The 6,047-nt window shown below is 45.2% G+C and overlaps 1 non-coding gene across 1 annotated transcript; it reads right to left on the bottom strand.

Annotated features, from left to right (window-relative positions):
- Positions 1-2,609: 2,609 nt before the first annotated feature.
- Positions 2,610-2,682, bottom strand: TRNAR-CCU. Its single transcript has one exon. It is a non-coding gene; the product is annotated as a tRNA-Arg (tRNA).
- Between the last annotated feature and the right edge of the window lie 3,365 nt (positions 2,683-6,047).

Raw genomic sequence — 6,047 nt, 5'->3', positions numbered from 1 at the left:
CACACACACACACACACACACACACACACACACACACACACACACACACACACACACACACAATCTCCCTCTAGGAATCAGAAGTCATCAGGAGGAAAATACAGAACCCCGCTGTGTTCACTTTAATACATTCACAGCTAACACAGGGATAAGCACAGTAAAACAACCTAAGATGATGGACTGTCTGCACCATCAGTCTCACAAAAATCAGGCCTATAAACACAACTGGATCTTACCTTTCTTTGTGAAACAGTTAAGCCAAAAAAGATGGGGAAACCCATGCTCATTTTTTAAGAGAAAGCAGCTGGACAACAGTATACCTAGAAAAAAAAAAAAGAGTAATTCATGTTAGTTTACATCCTCCAAATAATGCATAAAATAAAATAAAACATTATTGTTTTCTGAATTATTTTAGGGATGGAAACATCGAGAGACAGTAAGAATATAGACTGTGCTTTGAAAATCCAACTAACAATCCAGATCCTGAGAGGTAAAATACTGTAAGATTCATTTCTTTCTTCAAGTTCCCAAAGGCCTGCAAACCTTATTCACAACAGGCTGTTTGTTCTTAGGATGTAATTTGCATTATTACAATTCTACTTTAAGAGCTACCAAGTCTCTTCTTAGATCCTTATCACTGGTTTCTCACCATCCTTCCATTCTCCGACATCACCATCCCTCTAGGCCAGTACTTATCATGCATTGAAATCTTTCAGTTCACTTCCACTCTCCCCAGGACAGGTTCTCTTGCTGAACTCCTGATCAGACTATCCAAGTGTCATCCAGCACTGCTTCAAGCAACATGACTAACATATGTTAGAGATTACTGTTTTACCTCCAGGGCTCCATGCAGGTACACCGCTGTGTGCATGCGATTCTTATTGCAGGATTGCAACCATAGTGGCCTAAACCACAGCATTGAGACAGAAAAAATGGGGCATTTTCAAATACACTCTTGTTAAATAAGCATCACGAATGTCCAGGGTTTTAACTCTTACGCATTCCTAAACTTTAAGGCCTCTGTTCAAGAAAACACGTAAGAATGTGCTTAATTTGAAGCACATGCCAAATCTCTGGACTTCAGTTACACTCACTTCAATGGGACTTAATTGAAAATGTGCTTAAATACTTTCCTGATTGGGAACTAAAGGAACAACATAATCTTTCCCAAATATAGGACTTTTTCTCATGAGGAATCTCAAAGCATTTTCTATGTTATATAGACAAACATCTCACTTGTCACTCTTCCATGGTGGATACCACAAATATTATAACAGCAAACAGGAATACGATAAAACTATTCGGAACAAATAGCATAGTAAGACCAAATAAAACTGCTATAGGACCTGGACCAGCAGAAAATAATTTTCCAAATTGAAATGTAAAAAGGACACTGGCTTTTACAGAAAATCTTAGTGGCTTTTAAATAATGGAACACTGATATCTGGAGACTATATCTTATGTCTCTTAGAGTAATGGCACCTACAAGAGGATGTACAGTTCCCATCATGTTTGGATGCTGGTTCAGTTTTTGCTCTCAAGGAAGGTTGGCAGCTAAATGAATTAACCGTAGGACTCCACATCCTGCATCTGATGGAGGTTCTCCTGGGAGAGGTTCCCTCTAAACACCATATTCCATTATCTTGCAGTTCTCCGTTCATGAGAGTTGAAAGAGTAACAGCCCAAGTTGATATAACCCCAGAGAAAAAAGGCATTAAGCAATTAAGAAAATGTAATGAAAAGCTTGTTTCATTATGATTTCCACCTGGGACAATTTATCCCCTGTGTCACCTAATTTTAAGTAGATCACATGAGTCGGGAAGTTTTGTTTAATGATAATGGCTCAGCATGTCCCATGTTTATGTGCTTCACCGTTTAACGCCTGTCTTGTTCACATTCTGTAAATGCATTTAGCTGATACACAGAAAAATATAAAAGACATGCGTAATGGCAGTCCTTAACCCCTATTATTATTGGAGACAGCATGCAGTGCTGCTGAGGACAGGCAGCAGGGAGTCATGCAGATTGCTTAATTAGGCCTGCAGATAGCTTAATGGAAAACCCCTGGGCCCTGTTGAAAAAGGAGGACAGGTAGGGGAGGAGTCAGCGAGCTATATAAGCCTGGCTCCTGGACTAGGAAATCATTCTGACCTGGATACTGCAGGGGAAGGAGTTCTGGAGAACTAGCAAGAGTCTCACAGAGCTAAGCTGTTTATGTCTTGGAGTTTGTGTCTAGCTGTGAGGCATGAAGGTGGCTAGGAAGAAAGTAATAGAGGCCATCATAGGGTGTCTTGCAGGTAGTATGTTGATTAAGGTCACTGTAGCCTCACAGTAGCCCAGTGATGCTACTCCAGGTGCCTAGCAAGAGAAATTGGAGGCATGTACCACAGGCCTCAAGTGCAGAGCAGATACCACAGGCCTGCGAGAGAGAGGCCTAAGAGCCCAGAGTTTGGTGCTAGGGAGAAACTTTTAGTTGTTATCTGGGATGAGCTGGCTGAGTTATGGGGAGAGATTTTCATTTCATAGACATTAGGGGCTAGAAGGGACTCATGAGATCATTGTATCCAGCTCTAAAGGGAAGCAGAAGATTAACTCAAGACATGTACTATCACCCCAGATGGGACTTGAACCCACAATCCCTGGCTTAGGAGGCCAGTGCCTGATCCATTAGGCCACTGGGGCTTTAAGTGCAATTTTTTGCCTTACTTAACAGTTAAGATTGGGCCAAACCAGGGCAGCCTGATAATGAACAAGGCTGAATGAGTTACCTAAGGAGCTACTCTGGTGACTGAGGACAGACTCCCAAATTTTGATTGTAACCAATAGTAAAGGAGTGGCAGGTAGGGAAAAAAGGGGAGGAATCACAGAGATTGGGGGTTACAGCAGGCACGGCTGACCACCAGAGGGGTGTCAGACTTGGGGTAGAAGCCCTGAAACTGCTACAACAATTAATAGATTCTTGGGGAGAACAAGAACATTGAGAGTACTAGGAAACCTTCAGCAAGTTAAGCCTGTCCATGCATTAAAGGATAATGTTTTAACAATACTATTAAAGTAAAAATCGTACAACCTCTGTAGTATGCAGGCAACTAAACTCCCATTAAAGTGTTTATACTAATATATAGTGTATTCTTGTATGGCAGTGGTGCTCCATGGGCCAGATGAGTGATATGGAGTTGGTCCATGGTCTAGACTGGGCCCTGCGTGCCAGGATCAGACCCCCATCTGGCCTTGACTGGTCCTTGTCTGGCCCCATGCCCTGGGTTCAGGCCCTGTGTTGCCGCTGTCTGGCACACATGCCAGGAATGGGCCATGACACCCCCACTTGGTTCTGCCAACCAGGATCAGGCCCCACACCATCCCATCCAGCCAGACAGACTCCCCACATGTCTGGAAATTTGGCAGCAGAAAAGTGGTGCCACCTCTCCCCCACCACCAAATTTTCAGACCAGTGAGGAGCCCCATGAGCTAGATGACATGACATTGGAGGCCAGCTCTGGCCCAGAGGCTGAGGGTTAATGAGCCCCCCTGGTATGGGAACAGGATATAGCAGTTTTGCATTTGCATTGTACTTTTTTACCAAGTAAACTGCAGACAACAGGGATTGTACTGGAATACTCCAATGGCAAAAAAAACCAAATCACTCAAATAGTATCCCAGAACAAGCATATGCAGCTCATATCTTGCTATGATATACTATGTAAATGGATCCTTCTTGGCTACGAAGTGTCACCTCAAAAGGAACTTCCTGTTTGATCATAAAAAGGTATACACTCCTATATTGCCTACAGTCTCAGTCAGAGAACATTTATAAAAATAAGTCAGTTAAGACATTTTGAAGTTAAACATTTGCTTATTTTGAATGATTTTTGTGTTTCTTGAAGTATAAAATGATTTTTTAAATGATATGTTGTGTATGATTAGTCCCAGGAGGCAAGTTAATCATATTCTGTGTTCCTAAATAAAACATCTGATGTGCCACAGTCATTAAAAACAGCTGTTAACTGTACATGATCTAATCATTCAGAATTGGTTATGGCATATTTGATACTATGGGTGTATTATGTATCATGTATGTTTTTTCTAGTACCCATGCACAGACTATGTCATTGTGTTATTTTGGTATGAAAGCCACTATGATAAACACAATGCTAACTCCAAGGTTTACAAACATGCTAACACATGGGGTCTATTTTGGTTCCCCAGTCACCTCGCATTTGGGCAGACTTCCTCTGGGCGGTACCACTGACTCCTCATGGCTTGTCTGTACAACATCAGTAATATGTTCCATGGGATTGGCTACTTCTTCCCACGCAAGTTGGCTGAACCTTCCCAGAGCTAGAAGTTCACCCATGAAGCTACTCCAAGCTTGTCTGTGACCACTCTTTAGCCCTTGGTCTCACTATGAACTAGTCTTGAGCAGCCTTGCTGAGGAACGTCTGGCTCTGGGGCATATCAGACGACTTAGGAAGTTAAGGTGTGGGTAGGGTGTGTTCAGTCCCATCCTCTCTGCTGCTGATGTGCTTCTTGGAACAATGGCACTGTCTGGGGTTCTCTACTTAGGGGTTCTTATCTGGATCCCTCTGTTATGATCCTTTGATCAGCTGCCTCCTTAGCAGTCCTTCCCACAACACAGCCTTGAATTTTGTGGCCCCTTTCTCTGGATCCATCCATTTCATCAAGATCAAATGCACTGGCAGCTTGTGAAAGCAGCCAATTCACTCACAGATAGAAAGGGAGATGCTCACAAGGGGCATGTCCACACATGCAAGCACGTGCGCTTGCAGCAGCTCAAATAGAAGCAGTGCAAATTTGATCTGGGGTTTTTTGCTTCAGCACACATGCTCAGACATGCACTTTGGTGTGGAGCAAATTGTGCCACTTGGGGCAAAATAACCCTGCCTGGCTCCTCCAGGATCTGCAACCAGGGGGAGCTAGAGCCCCCAGCAGTATAAAAAGCTGCTCTGCCTGGCCCCAGCAGTATAAAAAGCTGCCCTGGCAAGTAGCTCAGGGCTACTAGCTCTCCGGAGCTTCTGGGACCCAGCCAATTGGTACCTTGTGCCAGCTGGACTGCTGAAGCAACCCTGAGAGTTCCCTGCACCCTCTACCCACTGAAGCAATCTGGCATTGGGAGCTGCTGCCTGGCTGTGACCTGCTGTGCACCTGCCAGACCTGGATGGGGAGTGCACAGCCAGTAGAGGCATCTGCCCCTCTGGGCCAGCTGCCAGTGGACTGTGGTTGCAGGGTTGGCCACTGTGCAGCACTACTGCCACATGTACCCCCTGCCCAACCATCTGGGCAGCTATCGCCTGGAAGATGTTCCAGGTGTGGTGGCCTGCTTTGAACTGTCAAAGCATGTCCTCCTGGCTCCATTTGGCCAGGAGGTCAGCCTGGGTCCAAGGTGCCAGCTCTAAGCAGGCAGGGTCCTGCCACTGGTCTCCCTAGCAGGAATTCTGGTGTTCCCTATTGGAAAACTGAAAAATCCCTGATAAAAAAAATCTCAAAGTCACCGTAAAATACTCCCAAATCTATGTGCCTCCACAAGTAAAACAAAAGACCACAATAAAGAGAGAGAGAGAGTGAGACAGAGACAGTGATCAGTTGGACAATGTTTTACTGATATATCTTACAGTGTTAAAACAAGTCTCTTATCATAAAAACAAAGTGAACTCTAAATATGTTTCATGAATTCATGAATACATATTGTGCTGCCCTCCCACAGGGGCAATGGCCACCACACAGGGGTTATGGCCCCCCAACAGGAGATTCAGCCCCCACACAAGGACTATGACCCCCTACAGGGGTTATGGCCCCCCTACAGGGGATTCAGCCCCCACACAGGGGTTATGGCATCCCAACAGGGATTTCAGCCCCCACACATGGGGTACAGCCCCCCAACAGGGGATTCAGCCCCCTAACAGGGGAGTTGGCCCCCACACAAGGGGTATGGCATCCCAACAGGGGCCAAATGGACCCCACAGGGGCTACCACCCCCCTGCAAGGCCCACATGCCCCATCCCAGCCCCCCGATTGCTGCCCCACCTGGC

The sequence above is a fragment of the Gavialis gangeticus genome, unplaced genomic scaffold (genome assembly GCF_001723915.1).
Source record: "Gavialis gangeticus isolate Ggan-Ray unplaced genomic scaffold, GavGan_comp1, whole genome shotgun sequence".
Lineage (NCBI taxonomy): Eukaryota > Metazoa > Chordata > Crocodylia > Gavialidae > Gavialis > Gavialis gangeticus.
Note: the sequence above shows the minus strand (reverse complement) of the source record. Positions and strands in the feature narration are given on the sequence as shown.